The 26,229-nt window shown below is 37.6% G+C and overlaps 1 long non-coding RNA gene across 1 annotated transcript in view; it reads right to left on the bottom strand.

Annotated features, from left to right (window-relative positions):
• Positions 1 to 9,218: 9,218 nt before the first annotated feature.
• The window catches only part of LOC308609167, a 107,263-nt gene continuing 90,252 nt past the window's right edge, over positions 9,219 to 26,229 (bottom strand). The window contains exon 4 of the long non-coding RNA XR_014014272.1: positions 9,219 to 9,464. This is a non-coding gene — a long non-coding RNA (uncharacterized lncRNA). The remainder of the gene's footprint in view (positions 9,465 to 26,229) is intronic.

Below are 26,229 nucleotides of genomic sequence, written 5' to 3'. Positions count from 1 at the left end.
ATAAATCACAGCAAGATCCTTTATGACCCACCTTCTAGAGAAATGGAAATAAAAACAAAAATAAACAAATGGGACCTAATGAAACTTCAAAGCTTTTGCACAGCAATGGAAACTACAAACAAGATGAAAAGACAACCCTCAGAATGGGAGAAAATTTTTGCAAATGAATCAATGGACAAAGGATTAATCTCCAAAATATATAAACAGCTCATACAGTTCAATAATAAAAAACAAACAACCTAATGAAAAAATGGGCAAAAGACCTAAATAGACACTTCTCCAAAAAAGATATACGGATGGCCAAGAAGTCCATGAAAAGCTGCTCAACATCACTAATTATCAGAGAAATGCAAATGAAAACTACCATGAGGTATCACCTCACACCAGTTAGAATGGGCATCATCAGAAAATCTACAAACCGCAAACGCTGGAGAGGGTGTGGAGAAAAGGGAACTCTCTTGTACTGTTGGTGGGAATGTAAATTGATACAGCCACTATGGAGAACAGTATGGAGGTTCCTTAAAAAACTAAAAATAGAATTACCATATGACCCAGGAATCCCACTACTGGGCATATACCCAGAGAAAACCATAATTCAAAAAGAGACATGCACCCCAATGTTCATTGCAGCACTATTTACAATAGCCAGGACATGGAAGCAACCAAAGTGTCCATCATCGGATGAATGGATAAAGAAGATGTGGCACATATATACAATGGAATATTACTCAGCCATAAAAAGAAATGAAATTGAGATATTTGTAGTGAGGTGGATGGATCTAGATTCTGTCATACAGAGTGAAGTAAGTCAGAAAGAGAAAAACAAATACCATATGCTAACACATATATATGGACTCTAAGAGAAAAAAAAAAGGTCATGAAGAACCTAGGGGTAAGACAGGAATAAAGACACAGACCTACTAGAGCATGGACTTGAGGATATGGGGAGGGGGAAGGGTAAGCTGTGACAAAGCGAAAGAGAGGCATGGACATATATACACTACCAAACGTAAGGTAGATAGATAGTGGGAAGCAGCCACAGAGCACAGGGAGATGAGCTCGGTGCTTTGTGACCACCTAGAGGGGTGGGATAGGGAGGGTGGGAGGGAAGGAGATGCAAGAGGGAAGAGATATGGGAACATATGTATATGTATAACTGATTCACTTTGTTATAAAGCACAAACTAACACACCATTGTAAAGCAATTATACTCCAATAAAGGTGTTAAAAAAGAAAGAATAGCAGCAAAAAAGAACAAAAAAAATACATTTAACAAAAGAGGTTACAACATAAAAATAGACAGATGACCCAGTGAAAAATTGGGCAAATGTTTGAGTAAATATTTATCCAAATATTAAAATATTTATAATATTTATCCAAATTTATACAAATGGCCAATAAATACATCCAAAGATGCTCACCATCACTGGTCATTAGAGAAATAAAAATCAAAACCACAATGAGATACCACTTCACACTTACCAGAATGTCTATAATCAAAATGACAGATATTAACAAGTGCTGACAAGATTGGGGAGAAATTGGAACCCTCATACACTACTGGTAGGAATGTAAAATGGTGCAGACACAGAGAAAACAGTCTGTCAGTTCCCCACAAAGTTAAACATGACCCAGTAATTCTACTCCTAGTTATATACCCAAGAGAACTGAAAGCATGTGTCCACACAAAAAGTTGTATATGAATGTTTATGGCAGCATTTTCATAAGAACCAAACGAACTTTACTAACCCATCAATAATAAAAAATTTTAATCATCCATACTAAATGGAAGACTATCTTTGTATTCTCTCTATAAAAAATATATTTTAAAATCATTGTAATATAAAGAGGTGATCATATAGTATGCAGCCTAAAACATAGGGAAAGTACTTTAGAGGTGTGTCAGATATTAATTAATTAAAATGTTGTGCTGTTAGAAAAAAGAGTGGAAACAACCCAAATGAGAAATGGATAAACAAATGTGGTATACCTGTATGACGGAATATTATTCAGCCAAAAAAAAGTAATAAAGTTCTGATATATGCTATAACATAAATGATCCTTGAAAGCATTATGCTAAGTTAAAGAAGCCAGACACAAAAGGCCACAAAAAGCCATGTATATTAAACATCCAGAATTGTCAAATCCATAGAGACAGATAATAGATTGGTGGTTTCCAGGGCCTGGGAGCAGGGGAGGGAATGGGGAATGGCTACTGATAAATATGGATTTTCTTTGGGGGAGTGATTAAAATGTTCTGGAATTAGATAGTAGCAATGGTTGTACAACTTTGTGAATATACTGAAAACTACTGTACACTCTAAAAGGACAAATTTTATGGTATGTGAATTATATCTTAATAAAGCTGTTATTAGACTATAATAAATAATAAAATACAAGAAAAAATAGATGAGGCCGGAGTGCTTGCCAGCTACAGCCTGTGTATAGGGAAGTCATAGGACCTCCTGGGTGACATCAAGGCCAAAGCCCTCAGGCTACTTTCAGCATCCTTTGAACCCATCAGTGTAATTTCATGGTACAATAGGGGATTGCGAAGGGCTGGAGTATTCTTTTCCAGAGAGCCTCCTAAAACAACCAGCTTGTGTGCAGTCTGCAGGGCATATGAGGAGAAAGAACAATCCTGCTTGAGCACCTGACCTTGGCATGCCAACTAACAGTGATGGATACAAACGTGTATTTATACACTGCTTCAGAAAATGATTCAGAGAGGAAGTTAACAGAAAAGCTGACATGCCTCCTAAATGGGAGGAAGTTAAATGAAAAGATTTCTTCAGGGCTAACTTCACGGGTGTACAACCTGTGCAGTCATACAGGGCCCCACATTCAGAAAGTTCTTGTGCTTGGTTTAATGCTGTACTGTCCTACTGTCTTGAAATTCTTAATAATTTTATCTTCAAACTTGTGTTTTCTAAGGGAAATCTGATAGAACAATGGAGCATGAGTGTGAGCAGGGAATATATGGGCAATGTGTGTGTCTACTGTTCCTTGTCACCCCATTCTCATATAACATTCATGATATTTCATGAGCACAGAGCTCCAGTAGACCCATGTTGCATCAAGAGTTCAGTGACACTAAAAGTGAGTATGAGGTAAGTGTGCTACATCTACGACTAAGTAAGTAGGGGCACTGACAGCCTGCAGAAGCCACATTTACCATTTGAACTAGAAATTGCTAAGATGGCATTGGTATTCTAAGAAACACAAACAACCAAGGGGCCCTATTATATCCTTTCTTACTCTTGGTACTTTGCTGCATTAGCCAACCACTTATTCTGAAAATAATGACACAGAAGGAAAAGGGAAAGATAGGGCAACCCACAGTTCTTTTCACTTTTTCCTTACTCATCAGTAAGCTGAAGGTAGAGTGCTAGTAGAATGTGAGCATATCAAGAAGTGAGATAAAAATATTTGGCTTCGTCTTCAAATTTTTAATAATTTCATTTTTGACCTTGTGTTTTGTAAGTGAAGCCCAATGAGACAATAAAGCAAAAGAGATACGAGCAAAAAAAAAAATATTTGGCTTCATTTTGTGTAGTATTTCTACTGTCCTGTTAAGAGTCAAATATATATGCACCTATGAGCTACAAGATACTAATTGTCTAATTTTGGTGATTCGGCATACAGGTTAATTTGCATTTAAAAGTAGCATTGGGCAATATAAAGATGAGTGGTAAAATTCATGCTAATAATTCAATTTTTAAATTTTTCTTTATTTAGAATCATATTAAAGAGCAAATAAAAAACATCATGACAAGTCGAGAGAAAGAGAGAGACCATAGAGGAAAGGACAAGTTAGTACAATTTAGTGCCTTTAATGGCACTTTGTTCCTGCTTTTTGAACAAAGGGCCCCACATTTTTCTTTTGCATGGGGCCCTGCAATTTATGTAACTGGAGATTGCCTTGATGTCTGCATTTGTGGTTCTCAAAAAGTCTGCTGCTTCACAAGCCTACACTTTATGTTGGAGTCATTGTGTGGGTGTCAATTGTGTCAGTGGGTGTGTGTTAGCACGGGTACAGTGAGGTAGGGAAGGTGCTGGAGAGTAGGCTGACAGTAGCAAGCCCGAATTAAGAACACACAGAGGGGTTTCAGAAACGGAGGTGCTAGTTGGATTCTCTGAGGGGCTCACTCTCAGTATTAAAGTCACAGAAATAAAATTATCATCTTAAATTTTCCAAGTCAAATGATGAAGCAAGAGATGGGGTGGGGGAGGAGTTTCTGCTGCACCATGGCAGCAAAAAGGTTTTCAGATGCCTGAGTGAGGCAGTTCTCCCTAGGAGCTTAAGGTACAGAATGTGAAGGAAAATCAGAATTGGTCATGAATGTCATTTGTTGTGAGATATAAAGCAATCTCAAGCTTTTCTCTGTGTTTTACCCTTAGCATTTTTTTAAAAAGAGTTGCTGCCTCCCAGTGCCCAGGTAGTGAATGTTTTCAAACTCACTACCTCTCATTGCACAAAATGAGTTTTAGATTATTTTCTCTCTATTTTTTAACATCTGTTTGAGGAGCTCAATATTTAATATACATTATCCTGCAATAGGTATAAAACATTTTAAAGATATAAAATTGAAGCTCGGTAAAATTAAGTAGTTTGCTCAATGTCACACAAAAGGCTGAAGAAGAGCCCAAATCTGTTGCTGCTTGACATAATGAATGGGATACTGGATCTTATTCCCTTACTCTATAAAGACAATGCATGGTTTCCTTATTTGGTATTGGTTGTGTGGTTTTGTGGGCAGAAAGGAATAATGATTCATTTTAGACTAAGAGCTACTTCAGATATTATAAAGGTCAGCTGATTAGCAATCTTAATTCCATCTGCAACCTTAATTCTCTTTTGCCATGTAACATAGCATATTGAGGGATTCTAAGGATTATAACTCGGACATCTTTGGGGAGCCATAATTATGCCTACACACACACACAATACAAAAATGAAGAAATATGCAATTCAGCAATAAATGTGGAGACTTCAATATTTGACTCCCCAAAATTGAGAGAACAGTTAGACAGAAAATCAGCAAGGATATATAAGACTTGCTGTGCCTTATAGGTACAACACTATCAAACAACTTGACCTAACTGGCATCTACAGAACACTCCACTAAACAATGTCATATACATTCTTTTTAAGTACACATAGAACTTTCTGCAGGATAAACCATATTCTAAGCAGTAAAACTAGTACCAACAAATTGAAAAAGATTGAAATAATTTAAAGCATATTCTCTGAAACACAATGGAATTTAATTTGAAATAAAAAAACAGAAAAAACTGTGAAATCCACAAATATTTGGTAATTAAATATCACTTTTCTAAATTACCCATGGGTCAAAGAAGAAATTACAAAGAAAAAGATTTTTGAACTGCATGAAAATGAAAACACACCATATAAAAATATATGGCATGCAGCTAAAGCTAAAGAGTTTATATCCATAAACAGTTATGTTAGAAAAGAAGAAAGATCTCAAATCAATACAGTAAGCTTCTACCTTATGAATCCCACCCCCCAAAAAGAGCTAATTAAACACAAGGCAAGAAGAAAGAAGTAAACAGAAATTAGAATGGAAATCAATAAGATACGAAACAGAAAATCAGTAAAGAAAAATCAATTAAACCAAAGTTAATTCTCTGAAAAGATAACAAAACTGATAAACCTATGGATGGACTGACCAAGAAAAAAGAGAGAACCCACAAAACACCAAAATCAGGATGAAAAAGAGAGGACATTATTACTGACCTTACAGAACATAGAAGAGCTATGAGGGAATACCATGAACAACTTTATGTCAAGTCAGACAGTTTAAATGAAATGTATGAATACCTGAAAAGACACAAATTAGCAAAACTGACTCAGAAACGTAGAAAATCTGAATAGACATATAACAAGTAAAGAAATAGAATTAGTAATTTAAAAACTTCCCACAAAGCAAAACTCAGGACCAAATGGATTAAATGATAAATTCTATCAAACATTTAAAAATGAAATAATGCCAATACTACACAAACTTCCAGAAAATACAGGAAGAGGGAATAATTCCCAAGTCCTGTGAGGCAGCACTACCATGATACCAAAACCAGACAAAGACATCACAAGAAAAGAAAACTAAAGAGCAACATCCTTCATGAATATAGACACTATAATCCTCAAGAAAATATTAGGAAACCAAATCTAGTTAAATATAAAACGGATTATACACCACAACCAAGTGAGATTTATCCCAGGAATACAAGGTTGGTTTAAAGCCAAAAAGCAATTAACATAACAAACCATATTAAGAGGATAAAGGGCAAATACTACATGATCATCTCAACAGATACAGAACAGGCATTTCACAAAATCCAATACCCATTCATGATAAAAAAAAAAAAAACTCTCAACAAACCTGAAATAGAAGGAAACTTCCTCAAGCTGAGAAAGGGCATTTGGGAAAACTCTATAGCTATCATATTTCATGGTGAAAGACTGAATGCTTTCCTCCTAAGATAAGGAACAAAGAAAGAATGTCCATCTCACCACTTCTATTTAAAATTGCACTTGGGGTCTGGCCAGTGCAATCATGTAAGAAAAAGAAGTAGAAAGCATTAAGGTTGAAAAGAAGAAGTAAAACTTCACAGATGACATAACCTTGTGAATAGAAAATCCTAGGGAAATCTCAAAACACTATCTGGTAAACAAGTTCGGCAAGGTTGCAGGATACAGTATCAATGTATGAAAATCAATTATATCTTTATATATACGAGGAATAAATGATCCAAAAGTGAAATTAAGAAAACAATTCCATTCATAATATCATCAAAAAGAATAAAAGTTTAGGAATAGATTTAACAAAAGAATTGTAAGACAAGTACACTGAAAATTATAAAACACCGCTGAGGAAAATTAAAGAAAATCTAAATAAATGGAGAGACATTCCATGTTCATGGATTGGAAGACTGCATATTGCTCAAGTGGCAGTTCTTCCAAAATTAATCAATAGTTTCAGTGCAGTCCCCATCAAAATTCCAGCAATGTGTATGTGTCTCTCTCTATAATTGATAAAATTATCCTAAAATTTATATGAAAAACCAAAAGCCTCAGAATAGCTAAAAAACAATTTTTAAAAGAAATCTGGCAGACTTTCATGTTAAAACTTTAAAAGCTTACTATGTATATGTATGGTTGAGTCCCTTTGCTGTGCACCTGAAACTATCACAACATTGTTAATTGGCTATACTCCAATATAAAATAAAAAGTTAAAAAAAAGCTTACTATGAAACTACAGCAATCAAGACAACATGATACTGCATTAAGGATAGACATATATAAATGGAACAGAACTGAGAGTCCAGAGCTACGCTCTTATCTTTACAGTCAATTGATTTTTCAGCAAAGGTACCAAGGCAATTCATTGAGAAAGGATAGTCTTTCCAACAAATGGTGCTGGTACACGTGGACATCTATAAACCAAAAGATGAACTTAGACCCTTACCTAACACTATACACAAAAATTAATTCAAAATGAATTGTAGATCTAAATGTTAGAGCTAAAACTATAAAAACATTTAGGAGAAAATTCTTTAAGACCTTAGGTTCTATAAAAATGTCCTAGATACGATTCCAAAAACATGACCCATAAAAGAAAAAAATTGTTAAATTGAAGTTCATCAAAATTTTAAACTGTTGTGCTTCAAAAGATACCATTAAGAAAATAAAAAGACAAGCCACAGCCTGGGAGAAAATATTTGCAAATCACATATCCAGTAAAAGATTTGTATACAGAACATACAAAGAACTCTTACACACAATAATAAAATAAACAACAATTAAAAATTGCCAAATGATTTGAATAGATATTTCCCCCAAGAAAATATATGAATAGCCAATAAGCACATGAAAGGATGCTCACCATCATTAGTCATTAGGAAAATGCAAATTAAAACCACAATGAAATACCATTTCGCATCTGCTAGAATGGCTATGATCAAAAAAACAGACAATGAGAAATGTTGCAAGGATATGGATAAATAAGAGCTCTCATACATTGCTGGGGGAAATGTAAATGGTGCAGCCACTTTGAAAAACTGGGAATTTCTTAAAAAGTTAAACTTACCTTTACTATATTACCGAGCAATTCCACTCCTTGGTATCTATCCAAGCTAAATGAAAACATATGCCCACACAAAAAATTTGTACACCAATATTTAGAGAGCATTATCCATAAAAGCCAAAAAGTGGAAGCCACGCAAGTGTCCATCAATGGATGAATAGATAAACAAAAGGTGGTATATCCAAACAATGGAATTTTATTTGACAATAAAAAGAAATGAAGTACTGATAATTGCTACAACACAGAAGAACCTCAGAAACATGCTATGAGAAATAAGCCAGACATTAGAGGCCACAAAATGTACGTCTCTATTTAGGTGAAATGTCCAGAAAAGGCAAATATATAGAGACAGAAAGTAGATTAGTGGTTGACGGGGGCTGATTGCAACTGGGCACAAGATTTCTTTTTGGGATGATGAAAAAATATCCCCAAACTGGATGATGGTCATAGTTGCACAACTCAGTAAATTTAAAAAATCATTAATCGTACACTTAAAATGGGTGCATTTACAGTATACAAATTATACCTCAATAAACTGATTTAATAATTCTAATGGAAACCAAATTTCCCACTTAAGGTACAAAACATACTTCAGCTACTTTGTTGTCCATGAGGCAAGGCTCTTAGAAGCATCTCTTTATACAGTTACTAACCATAATAACTATCACACTTATTGAGCTCTTACCATAAGCCATTACCGTAAGCCATAAACTACCCTAAGCACTTGAAATGCATTTGCTCCTTTAATGCTCATAATAAATTTGAGTTTGATTTAGTAATGTCATGAAAGTCCCACAGGTGGCCAAACCAGTACTTAAATTAATGTCTGCCTGACTCTAGAGTCCTTGCTGTACATCCCTATATTCTTATCTATTAATATGAAGCTAGAAAAAAAAGAACAAACCACCACCTTTAAAGAGATCTGGAAGACCTGATACCCATTTGACAGACTAGTAAGTACAATAGCAATTATGATCACAGACTTTAAGACAAAGAAAGTGTATTAGTCTCTAGTTCTGTGTAAAAAAAAATTACTCTAGACTTAGTGATGTAAAACAACAATAAATATTTATTATCTTGCAGTTTCTATACATCAAGAATCTGGGGATGGCTTGGCTGGGTGGTTGTAGCTCAGGGTTTCTCAGGAGGTTGCACTCAAGATGTCAGCCAGGACTGCAGTCATCTCAAAGCTCAACTCAGGCTGGAGCATCCACTTCCAAGGGGGCTCACTCACATGCTTGGTATGCTGGTGCTGGCTGTTGGTGGGAGGCCTTAGTTCCTCTGTACACAGTCGTCTCCACAGGGTTGCATGTGTGTCCTCATGACACGGTTGCCCACTTCCTCCAGAGCAAGCTGTCCAAGAGATCAAAGTTGCAGTTGTGTTGTCTTTTATGACCTAACCTCCAAGGTCACACACCATCATTTTTGCAATGTCCTATTCAGTGTAGGAAGAGTCTCCACAAGAACATAAATACCAAGAGGAGAGGATCATCACAGTCCATCTTGGAGGCTGGCTAACAGCAAAGGTTCAGCTCACTCTGGGAGGGCTGAGAGAACTGGAGTTGTCAAGCGTTCTGTCCCACATGTACCACAGACATACACATGACACTCTCACCAAGTTAAAAATACTTGCTCCAAAGTCATGGATAGCAGCCTGTCCCTTTGGGCTGCAGTCTCATCCTGCTGGCCACACGTGACAATCTGAGTGGACCCACATGGTGAATGGGAAGCGAGAATATGACTTTTGGTGCCTCTGAAATCCCCTTATCCTCTTTATCTGCAGTCTTATTATGGTATCCTCCCTTCTGTTGATTTCCTATCCTGCACATAGCTTCTCTGCACCTCCCCACATCCCCTATTCTTCATCAAAATGGACCTGTCCCGCATCCCATCTTTTTGAATCCTCCTTTTCATCTAGAGCTTGGAAAGTTCTAAATCCAGAATACTCATTCAAGGTAGTGGGTTAGGAACTCATTCAGTATATTTGCATTCTAACTGCCTTCCAAAGCTTTAGCCCCCAAATGGATGCATTTGAGAGTTTTAGTCATCTGCAGGCAAAGGGAGAGCATTTCTGTATCTTCAAATTATACCAAGTTGATTCAAACCATATCTTCTTGCATTCATTCATTCAGTTAATCACCCAACCAGCGTTTACTGAGTGCCTACCATGTACTGTGCACCGTACTTGGCACCATAAACCTCATCTTGGATACTGTGAATGCATGTCAGCAAAACAGTTTATAGGTCACACAACTGCAGAGTATGGAAAGATCAAACATAGGCTCCTTTCCTAAGGTTCCAAGGGAAGGGAAGGAGCACACAAAGGCATCTCCTCGTAAAGCACCCTATGACATGCATACATTACTGGAAGGGTAGATTTGTTAGAGTCTCAGCCACACATAGGAAAAGCTTGTCAGCCAAAAGCAAAACCCAAATTAGTTCCTTTGAGTGCAGCTTTTTTAAAGTACATTTAAAGTACCACCCCCATGAATGCTTCAAAAGGTACATTTCTGAACCCTATGAATATGAAAATATAATTCACATCTAAGAGTTGACATTCTGCCTAAAATAAGGCAGCTAACAAATGTTGCCTTCGGAATAATTAGATATTACAAGTGTAAAGAGCTATCAGGACAGGACACCATTGTTTTACAAACCAACCAATTAAGAATGTATTACATTCCTCAGCAACTCTTGGGTTGCCCCCCACCCCCATTAACAGAGAGAAATAGAGGAATGAAGAGTTTATTCAGTCAACAAAAATTTCTCAGTAACTATTCTTTATCATAATTAACTGTCCTGGTGCTGGAAATACAGAGATGGACAAGACAGACACATAAATTGAATAAATATTTCAGAAATTTACTCACAGGGGTGAGCAATGCTAGAAGATAGTCCAAAAAATATGCAACCCTACACTTCAAGAAAAAAATTTTATGACCAGGACCATGGTCTTATTTTAGCATACAGGGAAGCAGAATAACATACTCATCTTGGAAAACAAGTCCTAAAGTCTGACTACTTGAGTTCAAGTTTCAACTCTACCATTTAGAAGTTGTAAGACCTTGGGTCATGTAAATTTTCTAAGTCCCAGTTTCCTCACTTAAAAATAAAGCCTGCTTTGGGGTGCCCTTGAGATAACTGAGATACATAACAGAGCATACTGCCTGGGAATTCCCTGGCAGTCCAGTGGTTAGGACTCCACGCTCTCACTGCCGAGGGTCCAGGTTCGATCCCTGGTCAAGGAACTAGATCCCACAAGCTGCGTAGCGTGGTCCAAAACAAAACAAAACAAAACAAAACAAAATCACAAATTGGTGGGGGAAAAAAGCATACTGCCTCCCATATAATGAATGCTTAGTTAATGTTATCTGTAATTTTATTAACTATGGATCAAAGTAATAATAAAATTGGTTTCCATTCCTTGAGGATACACTCACATTATGAAAGAAGGCTCGGGTTTTTATTTTCTCCATGTATTTATTCAGCCACTTATTTACATCTTTGACATCTTTCTTGCCAAAACCAAGGAGAATATAGGATCCCAACACTTTCTTTAAATGTCTTACTTGGCTTCACTTAGATTTTGCTCACTCCAGATACTTGAGAGCATAAGTTTCTTCACTTCCACAATCCAAACCCCATTTCTCTTTTCCTTCCCCTTCTCAAGGGCATCATGGATTAACAAATGGGCTCAACCCCCAAAATAAAGTCAACTCTTCTCATAGGTATAATAGCAGTCAGAGACACAGTGCCAGAGCTTTTAGCACAAGACTGAGATGCCAATATGAGCACGTGGTCTCTGTTTTTAAAATGGTTTGGGTAACCATTTTAGAAAGGGAATTTTTAGCCCTGAAAAAATTCACTATATCCCAGGCAGAAAAGTGATCCTTCAATATATGGACCCAGATTTCATCCACCTATAGAAAAAAAAGTCATTGTAAAGCAAATAGCTATTATTCACCTTAGGAGAAAAGGCAGAGGTGTGCCATTCTTTCATTTCTCATTTTTTTTCATGTCAGTGAATAATAATGACATTTACTCCCTTCATCCTCAGTTCTTTATTCTTCTGTTTTAAATATTGCTGGGGTTGTTCCTAAAAAAAAAAAAACTGTCTTGCATAACTTAAGCATCTCATATAACTCAAAAAATGGTTATGGTTTCAGCTTCTTAAGATTATTATTAATTTGAAATCCATTTCTGTGTTCAAACTGTATATATGTGCAAAACCACACATGCAGACGTGTTTATGTTACCAGGTAGCATAAGGAGATAGTGTAAAAAAAGCCTGGGTTCCCAAGTCAAACAAGTTAGGGCTCAAATACCAGGTTTGCCATTTACTAGCTGTGTTTAGTAGGCAAACTATTTAACGTCAATGAACCTCAATTTTCTCACCCATGCATTGGGTTTATCGCAACAAATAAATGAGATCAGATCTGTAGAATGCTTGGCACCCTAATAGGTGGTCCATAATTATTAGCAGCCTCTTTTGGAGGCGGTATAGGAAGGGAGTCACGTGTAACTTAAATTTCCACAGGTTGCCCAATTCTTTGTGTAGACAGTAGAAACTCAAATCCCACTGGTTCAGTCCCGTCATCTGCACCAGGACACCTTTCTAACCAAAGTCTCCCCACTTACTTCTGAGAATTCTTAGAAAAATTTTATATGTGTTCACAAAATCTTCGCCCACCTTGGCCTTGGTTTTGGAGTCCCCGAGACTTGTGAAGCCAAAAACAGGCCTCCCTTCACCATTTCCCTCACCATTTCCCCCAGCTTCAGTGCTCTCCAGAAGAGCATCATTTTCCATGCCAGGGAAGCAGCTTTTGCTTCTCCTCAAAGCTGTGGATCATGAGGTATTTGAACAAAACTGGTTTGTTTTGAGTCCTTACTCTGACGCGCCACATTGCGTTCTAGGCATTCATGGCGGAAAAGCCCCTCCTCCCAGCTCTGTGCTGCATTTTGTCACCTAGTCCCTAAGAAGCACTATTTGTTTCCCGAGGATTACAGGAAGCCTCATGAGAAAACCTTCTTTAGTTTCTGCCAGAAGCCCCTCTGCTCATGGGTCGCATACCTCCTCGCTGGCCACAAGCTGGGATGCATACCATGTTTTCCTCCTGTGTCACATGCCCTCTGTGTCATGCCCATATCTCCTCAGGCCTTACCGATGGCCAACAGCTGCATCACTTTGCCTGAGGCCTTCTTCAGTAGCCTGCCTGCCCTGCTTGCAGGCAGTCTTCTTGGGTGCAGTCCTCAGCCAATGACTGACAGGAACAGGTGTGGATAACTCCAAGGCCTATGTTCTACATCAGCTTCTAGAGTTCCCCAATACAAGGAAACTCCAGTTAACCACAGTGGTAACTGGCTTGATAAGGCATCATTCATTCAGTGGCTCTTTTCTTACCTGTCTCACTTCCCTACTCCCTTATTAGTATTTCTTAGGATTATCTCCCCTCAAAACTACTTGCACTCAAATCCTTGTCTTCAAGTCTACTTCTAGGGGAACCTAAACTAAGACGACTCCTCATGTCCCCATCTTTCTCTCCAGACCCAAAGAGCACACATCTCCCCAGGCAAAATCAACACATACCAGTAAATACTTGAGGAACTACTGGTCCACCAGTTCCTTAGACATGGCCAAGGTCTGAATCCAGATCAGCCCCAGCTGGGTCTTCTTCTACAAATATAAGTATCCTCCCATATACAGAGATCCTGGGTTAGGTGCCCCTTCTATCCACTTCTCCAGTTTCTGTGTTTCCCCAGTTGTCATAATGGCAATGCTGTATTATAATTCCATATTTTATTAACCACTGATGCCATCACATTCTAAGGTCTGTGAGGGCAGGACAGTGTCTGTCTTGTTTATCATTTATACCTATTACATATGATAGTGTATTGTGCAGAGTCAATCCTCCATAAGCATGGGTTGATTTCAATTAAATTTCTAAGGAAGAACAAAAGCCTGACACCTCAGGCAGTCTGAAACCAGGGAAAAGGAATGAACTCATACTAATCAATAATACTGACCACTTGTAGAGAGTCAGCTATATGCCTGGTCCTATGTTAAGTAATTTTCAAACATTATTTCATGGAACGTTTATATTTACCTATGAGATAGGTACTACAATTCTCATTTTAGGACAGGGAACATGAAATATAGAAAAGTTCAACACCTTGGCCAAAGATACACTGCTACTAAGTAGCAACACTGGTAACAGATTCAGGTCTGTCTGAATACAAGAGTTAGCTTATTAAGCACTACACTGTCTCTGTTGAGACTCTCTCAATACTATTCTACTTTGCACATAGAAAGTATCATCAGAGGCCAAGCACTATTGTATGAATAATGGTGATAGTTTAATGACCATTAAAAATAAGTGTAGTGGCTTGAATGGTGGCTCCCCAAATATGTCCATGTCCTAATCTCCAGAACGTGTGAATGTGACCTTACTGGAAAAAAGGATCTTTGCAGATGTAATTGAGTTAAGGATCTTGAGATGAGGAGATCATCCTAGATTATCCAAGTAGACTTGCAATCTAATGACAAGTATCCTTAGAAGAGGCAGACAGAAGAGGAGGAGGCAATGTGACCATGGAGGCACCAGAAGCTGGAAGAGGTAAGGAACAGATTCTTGCCTAGAGCCTTCTGAGAGAGTGCAGCCCTGCTGATACATTAATTGCAGACTTCTCGCCTCCAGAATTGTGAAAGAACAAATTTCTGTTGTCTTAAGCCACCGTGTGTGGTAATTTGCTATGGTAGGCCTAAGGGACTAATATAGGCCCAACATTCATTTGTACGTTCATTCATTCTACAAACATTTGAAAAGCATCTCTTATTACGTGCAAGACACTGCTACACAAACAGATAAGACGCTATCTCTGCCTTCAAGAAATTTACAGTTAAGTTCAGGACCTTATGCCTGAGTCGTATGGGCATTCTACTCTGGCACTAGACCTACTGGCCATTTTGCTGGCCAGTCCACTGCATAATTATGTGGCAAGTTAGAGTGCTAGGCCGCCATTGGAAATCTCTGAAACTTGAAAGAGATAAGGATCTTGAAGATTATTTGGTTCAACCTCTCCCCTCCACCCAGTATAGGAATCTACTTTTCAGAGTTCCTGGTAGGGGGCCATTCAGCCTCTTTTTGAGCACTTCCCCAATGAGTACTGTATCCCTTTCATACTAAATCTCTCATGTATGGGCAACTTTCACTGTAGAGTTCTCACTGTCACTGAGCCCCAATTTGCCCATTATGGCTTCCATCCAGTTATCAAAATTCTATCCTCAAGACCCATAAGAATATGTCTAATTCTTCTTTCATATAACCATCCCTCAAATTATTTAAAACACCTGATATGTTTCCCCAACTATCTTCTGCTACCTGGCAACTAGCCCAGTTTAACTTACCATTCCTCAGGTGAAGTGGTTTCTAAACCTTTCACCATATTGCATTCCTTCTCTAAATACAGTATCGTTTATCCATACAATTTAAAATATGGCACTGAGAACAGAATACAGTTTACACATAACTCAAGCAGAGGAGAATGGGACCATTATCTCCTTTATTCTGGGCTTAATTCACACATCCTAAGACTGTATTCATATTGTAAAAAATGATGTTACACGATTGACTCATTCTGACCTTCTTGGCAGCTGAAACCTAAGTGTTTCACTGAATTCCCATTAAACCTGGTTTCCCTTATATGCCTATATGCTTGATTTTGGAATCTATGTGAAATATTTTTTATTTACTTCTGGAAATTGCCTGGTTTTTGTTTCAGCTAGTTTTGCCAAGCTGTCAAAATACCTTTCAATTCTGATTTCTCATCCAGCATATTAACTTGCTTTGAGTGATTCTCATTCCCATGCTCCCCCACCCCATCCCTGGAACTTATCACTATGTCTTCAGGCTCTGGTTTAAACCCTTTCTTTCTGGACTCTTAGAACCTGCTCACATACTCTGATAAGCCATTACTCCTAGCCCTTGACTCCTGTCAAGTCATGACAAACAATTTCTGGGTCAGGGCTCCAATCTCTAAAGTTCCTTCCAGCTCTAATCTTTTATTCATGTTAGAAACTGGCAGATATTCAAAATCATTGCAGTTGATAGGATGCATGTAAGTGTAGGGGGCAGCTAGCACCTTATGAGATCCAGGAAGACAACCAATGTTTTATAAATGGCATCAAAGCAACATAACTGGGGAAGACCCTGGGGAATTACAGCATCGTTAAGAAAGTTCACAGCAAGGTTTTGGAAGCTCTTTTGGGTTCTACTCTCTGAGCTTCAGGTGTAAACCTGAAGAACCCAAATGTGGCTCTCATAGGCCTGTGGGCCAGTTCTAAAGCTCTGGGGGCATCACCACCTGACACTATCAAAACTAACTCAGTAAGAAGGGCCCAGAGTTCACTGTGGCTATTGGGGCATAACAAACAGTATCTTGTCAATACCTTGCAGTCGTTCTTTATTGAGTTAAAAGGCATGTCGATAAGAGAGGTGAAAGGATGAGGTAGGAAGATGTTACATGTTTGGGAAAAAGAAGAAATCCTGTTTCAATGCCACATTTTCTGATTAGTTTTCTCCATCTCTTTTCTGAAAAAAAGTTCAGTGGAGTAGCTTGTGGTGGTGAGGATGTGATGTAAGAAAAAAGAGGGAAAACTACTATTTAGAAGTTGTTTTATTATTATTTTACAAATTTTCATATTCCCTATGCTATTGAGATGCCAGTCATATTTAAAAGTATTTATGGGACTTCCCTGGTGGTGCAGTGGTTAAGAATCCGCCTGCCAATGCAGGGGACATGGGTTCGAGCCCTGGTCTGGGAAGATCCCACATGCTGCAGAGCAACTAAGCCCGTACGCCACAACTGCTGAGGCCGCGTGCCATGACTACTGAAGCCCGTGCGCCTACAGCCTGTGCTCCACAACAAAGAGAAGCCACCGCAACGAGAAGCCCGCGCACCGCAATGAAGAGTAGCCCCCTCTCGCCGCAACTAGAGAAAGCCTGCACGCAGCAACAAAGACCCAACGCAGCCAAAAATAAATAAATAAATAAACTTAAAAAATAAAAATAAAAGTATTTATGACAAATGAGGGGCTAGAAGGGCTAAAAATAATAAAAATTAAGCAAGTACTATCAATCCAAAGTCTCCAATGATACTTTATACCTACATAGCACTTTACATTTCTCAAAACACTTTTTGCATGCATTAAAACTTCACGACAACCCTGTAGAGCTGCCATTATTATCTCTGCTTCAAGATGAGATTTGGTAAGGTCAAGAGACTTGCCCAAGTTTATAAAAGTAGTGAGAAAAGGCAGAACTGGGAACTGAACTGTTATATTCCAAGCAGTATTCTTTACACCATGGTACAACTATTCTGAAAGAAGAAAGAACAAATCATTACTAGCACAGCAATCCTGAAAAACTGCAAGTATCTTTAGATTTCATACAAAAGGAGTGGAGATTCCTTTCTTTTATATACAGATGGAAATAATGCAGTCACTCTGCAAGTCCCCTATCTCAGTCTCTCTCAGTCCACAAAGATGTTTCTAACTACTCCAATTTAACGATTTAACAAATGTTTATACTTGCAACACATAAGGTGCTATGCTAAAGGAGTGGAAATTACAGAATTATCTTGGATCTCAAAAATATTATCAACCAGTAGAGAAGACAGGTGTCTTAGTTATCTATTGCTGTGTAACACACCAACCCAAAACATAATGGTTTAAGAGAACAACAACCATCTCCTATTGCTCATGATTCTATAGGTTGGCTAGGCTTAGCTGGGCAGATCCTCTCTTCTGCTGGCATTTGGGCGTCCCCAAGACTACCCTCAGGTTCACTAGAAGGACTCACAGAACTCAGAAAAACCATTATACTCAGAGTTATAATTTATTACAGTGAAAGGATACAGATTGAAATCAGCAAAGGGAAGAGGCACATAGGGCAGGGTCCAAGAGAGACCAGGCATGGAGCTTCTAGTTGTCCTTGCCCAGTGGAGTTGGATGGACAGAACGTACTTCTCCCAGCAGTGATGTGTAGCAACATGCACAGAATATTACCAACCAGGGAAGCTAACCTGAGATTTGGTGTCCAGAGATTTTACTGGAGCTCGGTCACATAGGCTTGGTTGACCCCCTACATGGCTGACCTTAGTCTCCAGCCCCTTCAAAGATCAAGCTGATACCACATGGCCCAAGTCCCTTACCATAAATCACATTATTAGCAAAAACTATCTGGTATGGCCCATGGCCCCCAGATAAACAAAGACACTCTTGCCAGACAGGACATTCCAAGGTCTTAGAGATACCTCTCAGAAGCTAAGCAGGACCAAACCTTTCTTTGGGAAAGATTAATCCTTTGTTGCATATCCACATAATGTCTGCTGGGGCTGCAGACATATGGAGACTTGATTACATTGAAACATCCAAAATGGCTCACTCACATGATGGCAGTTGGTGCTGGATATAGGCTGAGAGAACTCAGCTGGGGCTGTCAGTTAAAATATCTTATACATGGCCTCTCCATGTAACTTGGCCTTCTCATAACATGGCAGGTGAGTTCTAAGAGGGAGCCTTCCAAGTATACAAAAACAGAGGTTGCAGGTATCTTAAGACCCAGCCTTTGGAAGTTGCACAGTGTCACTTATACTTATTATACTGGACAAAGCAAGTCACAGACTGAAGAGGAGGAAAAATCAACTCTACCTCTTAATGGGGGAAGTGGAAAAGAATTTACAGCCATATTTAATGCATGGAACAGCAGATAGGTTTCCTTCAAAGGGAATAGAGTTTTCTTTTCCAAACTCCAGTGACACTGCCCTGAAGACACAGTGTGAACCCTGTTGGAACAAAACAACTGGAGGGAAGTGTAGCTTATACTCTGGATCCTGTTCTGGGTCTCAGAACTACAGGAGAGTTGAGACCAAGGACAAACCACATAGCTATGCCATATTTGTAAAAGGCATACAGTCTATGTGACAAGCTGAAGGAGAGATGGTGAGTGCATTGTAGTCGGCAGCTGCTGATTGCAGTCAGCAGAAGATAAATACATATATACTTAGATACATACAAAGCAACCACAGAAAAACTCTCACCTCTCCAATGTCCCTGTCTCCAGGGAAGCCACCATCTTTGTATCTCCTTTCTGGGACATAAACCAGTTGCTAGAACCTTGAAATATTTAAGAGTCTTAGTTTGGCAAATCTGTATCACTGAACTGGCTCTACTAATCCTAAATTTATCACTGGCCACATGATGAAGACACTGACAGCCAACTGTGCATATGAAAACTCCATAAGACAGGCAGTTTCTTTTAATACTAGAGAGTCCTGGTAAAAACAACAAAATGGTTTACCAAAATGACCAAGTAACTACAAGTTCAAGACACTGTGTTTACAGTTTCAGTTTAAGAAAAGATTTTTTCCCATGAGTTTAGTCACCCTCTACCTCATTCAAAACAGAATCAAATTTTCCAAAAAATGAGGAAGACTTCCTAAACATTCAAACAAGACTGTCAAAAACTGATAGATCTGAAAGGAGCAACAGACAAATCCACAATTATAGTTGAAGACTTCAACACCTCTTTCAGTAATTGACAGAACAAGTAGACAGAAACTCAGTAAGGATATAGATGATGTGGACAGCACTATCAAACAACTTGACCAAATTGCCATTTATAGAAGACTCCATCCAATAAAAGCAGAATACACATTCTCTCCAAGTGCACATGGAACATCCACCAAGATAGACCACATTCTGGGACATATAACAAAGCTGAACAAATTTAAAAAATAGAAATCATACAAAGTACATTCTCAGACATTCTCAAGTACATTCTCAATATTAAACTAAAAATCAATAATAGAAAGATATCCAGAAAATCACCAAATATTTATAAATTAAATAATATACTTCTCAGTAACCCATCTCAAGAGAGTCAAAAGAAATCATCTCAAGGGAAATTTTAAGACATTTTAAACTAAAATGAAAGTAGAATGTATAAAAATTTGTAGTGCTACAACATGGATGAACCCTGAAAACACTCTGCTAAGTGAAAAATGTCACACACAAAGGGACAAATATTTAATAATCCCACTTATCTGAGGTACCTGAAAAAGGCAAATTCATAGAGATAGAAAGTAGAATAGAAGTTAGCAGGGCTGGGAGGAGATGATGAAAAAGTCCTGGAAAAGGATAGTGGTGGTTGCACAACATTGTGAATGTACTTAATGCCACTAAATTTCGCACTTAAAAATCATTAAAATTGTAACTTTTATGTTATATATATTGTACCACAATAAAAAATGTAGAAAATGCACAAGATGCTGATAAAATAGTACTTAGAGGGAAATTTACAGCATAGCATTAAATGAAAATGTTAGAAAAGAAGAAATATCTAAAATCAATAACTTAAGCTTAGACTTTGGGAAACTAGAGAAGAGCAAATTAAACCTAAAGCAAGCAGAAGGAAGAAAGTAATAAAAATTAGAGAAGTCAAAGAAATTGAAAAGAGAGAGAACTCAATAAAAGCAAAACCTAGATCTTTGAAAAGATCAATAAAATTGATAAATCTTTAGCCAGCATAACCAAGAAAATAAAAAAGAAGACACAAATGATCAATATCAGGAATAAAAGAGGAAGGTCACAGCCAATCACACTAAAAGGTTAATAAGAGAATACTAAGAACATTCCTATGACCATAAACTGAATAACTTAGATGAAAGACACAAACTACCAAATATCATCCAAGGACAATGAGATAACCTGAATAGCCATGTATTGCAGAAACTGAATTGATAGTTTAAAACCTTCCCCACCAAAACTCCTGGCCCAGATGATTTCATTGGTGAATTCTACCAAACGTTTAGGAAAAAACAATATCAGTACTACATAATCTCTCATAGAAAATGGAAGAGGAGGGAACATTTCCCAACTCATTTTATGAGGTTAGCATTATCCCAATCAAAACCAAACTATACAGACCAATGTCTCTCACAAACATAGATGCAAAAATCCTTTAAAAATTAGCAAATGGAGTCCAGTCATGTATATAAAAAGAATATCAAGACCAAGTGGGATTCATACCAGGAATACAAAGCTGGTTCAATATTTTAAAAATTTTAAACATTTGAAAAGACTAAGAAAACCCATATGATCATATCAATAAATGCAGAAAAAGCTTTCAGTAAAATTCAATATCCATTGATGATAAAACCTCTCAACAAACCAGGAATAGAAGGGAACATCCTTAACGAAATAAAGGGTCTCTAAAAAAAAAAAACCTGTAGTTAACATTACAGTTAATGGTGAGAGACTGAATGCTTTCTCCCTGAAATCAGTAACAAGGCAAGGATATCTTTTCTCACAACTGTTACTGAAAATTGTACTGTAATTACTAGTTAGTGCAGTGAGGCAAGGAAAAACAATAGAAAGCATACAAATTAGAAAGGAAGAAATAAAATTGTCTTTATTCCCAGATGACATGATTGTATATGTAGAAAACCCTAACCTACAAAAATAGCTATCATAAAAATGGTTAATTTGCAATTATGAACATTTTTGAAACAAATGAAAAAAGTAGTCTCAGCAAAGAAATAGAAAATATAAGGAAGAAACTAATGGAAATTTCAGAACTGAAAAATACATTGACCAAAATTAAAAACTCATCAGAAGGGCTCAATAGCAAAGTGGAGATGACAGGGAAAATAATCAGTGAAAGTTAAGATAGATCAAAAAAATTACCCAAACTGAATAACAGAGAGAATATAGATTGGAAAAAGAGAGAGAACAGAGCCTCAGACACCTATGTGAAAATAACAAGAGATCTAACATTCACGTCATCTGAGTCTCAGAAGAAGAAATGAAAGAATATGGGGCTGAAAAAAAAATCAAGGAAATAATGGCTGAAAGTTTCCCAGATTTGGTGAAAAACAAACCTACAGATTCAAGAAGCTGAGAAAAACCCAAATATATAAGCCCATATCTATACCCAGACATATTAAAATAGAATTTCTGAAAACTAAATATAATGAAAACATCTGCCAAAGAATATATGTTTTAAATTGGAAATCCAGAGAGGTTTACTTAACTTTAAGGTTTCTTTTGGAAAATAAAAGGCAATAAACAGAAACAAGGATGCAAGATATAGACACATGTTCATTCTTATTGGTACAAACTAGGATAATTATTTATGTTTATCTTCAATATCGAAACAGCATACAGTTTGGTTATTTATTTATATCTTGCCTTACTTAAAGGAATATGAGACAGTTCACAAAAACAAATAAATTCAAATATTTAGCCCAGCTATTTGGTTTGATCTCACACACTGTTTGGCTAGTATGGTAGGCAGCACAGTGGCCCCCCAAAGATGTCCACAGCCTAATCCCCGGAACCTGTGAGTATTTCATGTTAGAAGGCAAAGGGGGCTTAAGGTTGTAGATGGGATTAAGGTTGCTAATCAGCCAACCTTAAAATAGGGAGATTATCCTGGATTATATGGGTGTGCCCAATGTAATCACAAGGGTCCTTAAAAGTGAAAGAGGGATGCAGAAGAGGAAGTTAGCGTGATGGAAATAGAGAAGGACTCAACCTAATGTTGCTGGCTTTGAAGATGGAGAAAAGGGACCATGAGGCAAGGAATGTGGGTGGCCCCTGGAAGCTGGAAAATGCAAGGAAATGGAGTCTCTCCTAGAGCCTCCAGAAGGAATACAGCCCTACAGACATCTTGATTTTACCCCAATGAGACCCGTATTGGATGTCTGACTTCCAGAACTGTAAGATAATAAAATGTATTGTTGTAAGCCACTAAGTTTATAGTAACTTGTTACAGCAGCCACTGAGAACTAATACAGCTGGGAAAATGGTTTTTCCAAGCACACATTTGAAGCTAATAGAAATTTAAATCAGCTTTACAGATAGCTGTTTGCTCTTTAGCATCGTATTTCCTTTTCTTGTGACCTGACAACATGGACACACATTCATTTGCAAGCATAATTTGGACCAGCTTTTTTTTTTCAGGTTAAACTTTTAGGAAGATAAAGTCTTTAGGAGGCACCCTTCTACAATTAGTTAATAGATTTGGGTGGCATTCTCAATGATCATCCAGTTTTAGATATGGAAATTGAGGTTGTAGAAAACATTAAGAAAATAAAAGTATTGTCATAGATGAATATCTTATTGCTGATTGGAATACCTTTAGACATTCTGAATTAGAACCCTGATGAAAATTACACGACTGTTTGCTTGTTTGACTTATGCTAGATTTTACCTATGGAAAACTTTTCTAGAGCCATTTACAAAAAATATATATATATATATCAAAGAGCAAAGCCCTTAACTGTTTACTGAAAGGGACTTTGGTCTGATTTAGAGCTTAATGGCCTCCCACTCCACATAGCCAGAGACACAGAATTCTTCTACAGAAAAAAAGTTCACAAATTTCTGAAGCATTGAAATTGACTTAAAATATACTAGGAGATACTACAGATTCTCAAGAATATGCTAGGATAGAGATAAAATAGTGATTCATGTAATTCAAAATAGCTGATAAGCCTATAATCCTTAATATTTGTTTGTGAAATGTGCTATATGCCATACCATATATGAAGCATTCTTGCAGAAAAAAAAAATCAAACCTGAATATGATCAAGTCTGGTTCAAATAACATTTTACAGGAAATTCAGAAGACAGGAGAACATGTCATGTTAAATGACAAATCAATTACAAGAAGAGAGAGACTTGTAGATTTAAATGGACCTAAAAGCCAAATAACCAATTACAATGTGTGGACCTTATTTGGATCATGATTAAAACAATTTATGTTATTATGAGAAAATTGGAAATTTGAACACTTAATGGATACTTGATGACATTAAGAAATTTTTGTTACCTTTTTTAAGTCTGATAATGGTGACTATATATTTTTTAAGTCCTTAGTTTTTAGAGGTACATGCTGAAATAGTGATGGATAACATGACATTTGAGATTTGTTTTAAAAAATATATGGGAAGGAGAGACGTGGATGGGGGCTCAAATGAAGCAAGACTGGCCATGAACTGACAGTTGTTGAAGCTGGGTGATAGATAGGGGGGTTTCATTATATTATTCTGTCTGCTTATTTTTATGTTTGAAATTCTCATAATAAAATAAACACTAAAACATATATATTCTATATGATGTTTTACACAACCAATTTTTTAAAATTTTTATTGAAGTATAATTGACTTACAATGTTGTGTTACTTTCAGGTATACAGCAGAGTGATTCTTTTTCAGATTCTTTTCCCTTGTAGGTTATTACAAAATATTGAATATAGTTCCCTGTGCTATCCAGTAGGTCCTTGTTGTTTATTATATATATAGTAGTGTGTATCTGGTAATCACAAACTCCTAATTTATCCTCCCCGCCCCCATATTTCCTCCTTGGTAACCATAAGAACACATCCAATTTTCATTGCTCATCACCATTCACTGAGCTAATATTTTAATTGGATCATGTCTCAGGAAAGTAGATGGTTGCTATGACTTTTGAGAGGTGACACAGATGTGTGTTACAGAAAACGCAAACCTTTTTCATTTTTTGTTCAATATTTGTTTTGTGGGGTTTTTTGGTTGTTTTTGTTTTGTTTCGATCAGAACAAAAACTGCACTTGGGAAAAATTATAACCAGCCTTTTTCACTCCCCTCCTAGGGGCTGCCTAATGTTTTCAGATGAGCTTCTATTTGCTGATTTAATCTTCTCAGCAACAGAGGGACTAGTAAATAGACTAGGAAGGAGTGGCTCCCAGAGGGTGGGTGGGGAGGGAATAGAAGGATGGCTTCGAAGGTACTTCAGATACAACCTGGAAGAAAATCCATTAGGAGTTTGGGATTAACATGTACACACTACTATATATAAAATAGATAAACAACAAGAACCTACCATATAGCACAGGGAACTCTACTCAATATCATGTGATAACCTATAACAGAAAAGAATCGGAAAAAGAATAGATATATGTGTGTATGTATATGTATAACTAAATCAGTTTGCTGTATACTTGAAACTAACACAACATGGTAAATTAACTATACCTCAATTAAAAAAAAAGAAAAAAGAAAATCTAGGACAAGAAGTTGGAGTGAGAATTATTACTCACCACCTAACAGCAAAACCCAGGGTGGTCCCATTTTGCTAGGCGTCTTCCTCCCCTTTTTCCAGTTCACCCCATTTTCCCTACCTCCTTGGGGTTAGAACTGCAAGCACCAATGAGCAAAAGGACAGAGCTAGGCATATTGGGAGGGCAGGGAAGTTAAGCCTTTAAGGGGTATGCCTCAATATGTCTGAGTCCGATAACAAGGGAAGGGAGATGAGAGAAAGATTTATTCTCACCTAAAGCCCAACATGCAGAGGCAGACTGCTGGCAACCAGAACACAGGAGCCAAGGAGACCTGCTAGAGCTGTAACTCGAGGTCCCTGGAGGAGAGGGAAAACATCTGGGAACTGAGGGGCTGAATGAAAGGTGTTTCCTGACATCTTCTTCTGGCAAGAGCAAGGGGATTTTCTTGCTGCCTTTTTAAAAATCTCGAGATAAGGAAGGAGAAGGGACCCCCAGAGAAAAGAAGCCAAGCCTCCCTCCCTGCCCTTACCTCTCCCCATGGCTCACATTCACAGCAGTGGTTCTCACACTTAGTGCATCAGAATCACCTGCAGAGCTTGTCAAAACCTGCTGGGCCCCAACCCCAGGGTGTCTGACTCAGTAGCTCTGGATGTGACCCAAGAATTTGCATTTCTAACAAGTTCCTAGGTGCTGCTCTTCCTGCTGGTCCCACAGCATGCTTTTGAGAACAGCTGCCCTAGAAGAGAGCTGATGAAAGTCACCAGGAGGTCCCCAGCTCATAATGTGAGGCTGTGAGGCTTGAGCTTGGGGCCCAGGAAGGTTGATGTGGGGTCCAAGTCCCGGGATGGTTAGCAAACCATTAGCAAAGTGAAGTAGAAATCACTGGATTTCAGTTTTCATATGTTATCACAAAGTAAATGCTTGAAATTGGTGAGTTGCTTTTTTTTAGTTGAGGATACTAAATATTTCTTGAGCATCTGTTATGTGTCAGCCCCTGTTTCAGGCTCTTTAACTAA

Source organism: Mesoplodon bidens (assembly GCF_964165515.1).
Source record: "Mesoplodon bidens genome assembly, chromosome: X".
Classification (NCBI taxonomy): Eukaryota; Metazoa; Chordata; class Mammalia; order Artiodactyla; family Ziphiidae; genus Mesoplodon; species Mesoplodon bidens.
The sequence above is the reverse complement of the archived record's forward strand: the minus strand, read 5'-3'. Positions and strand labels throughout refer to the sequence as shown.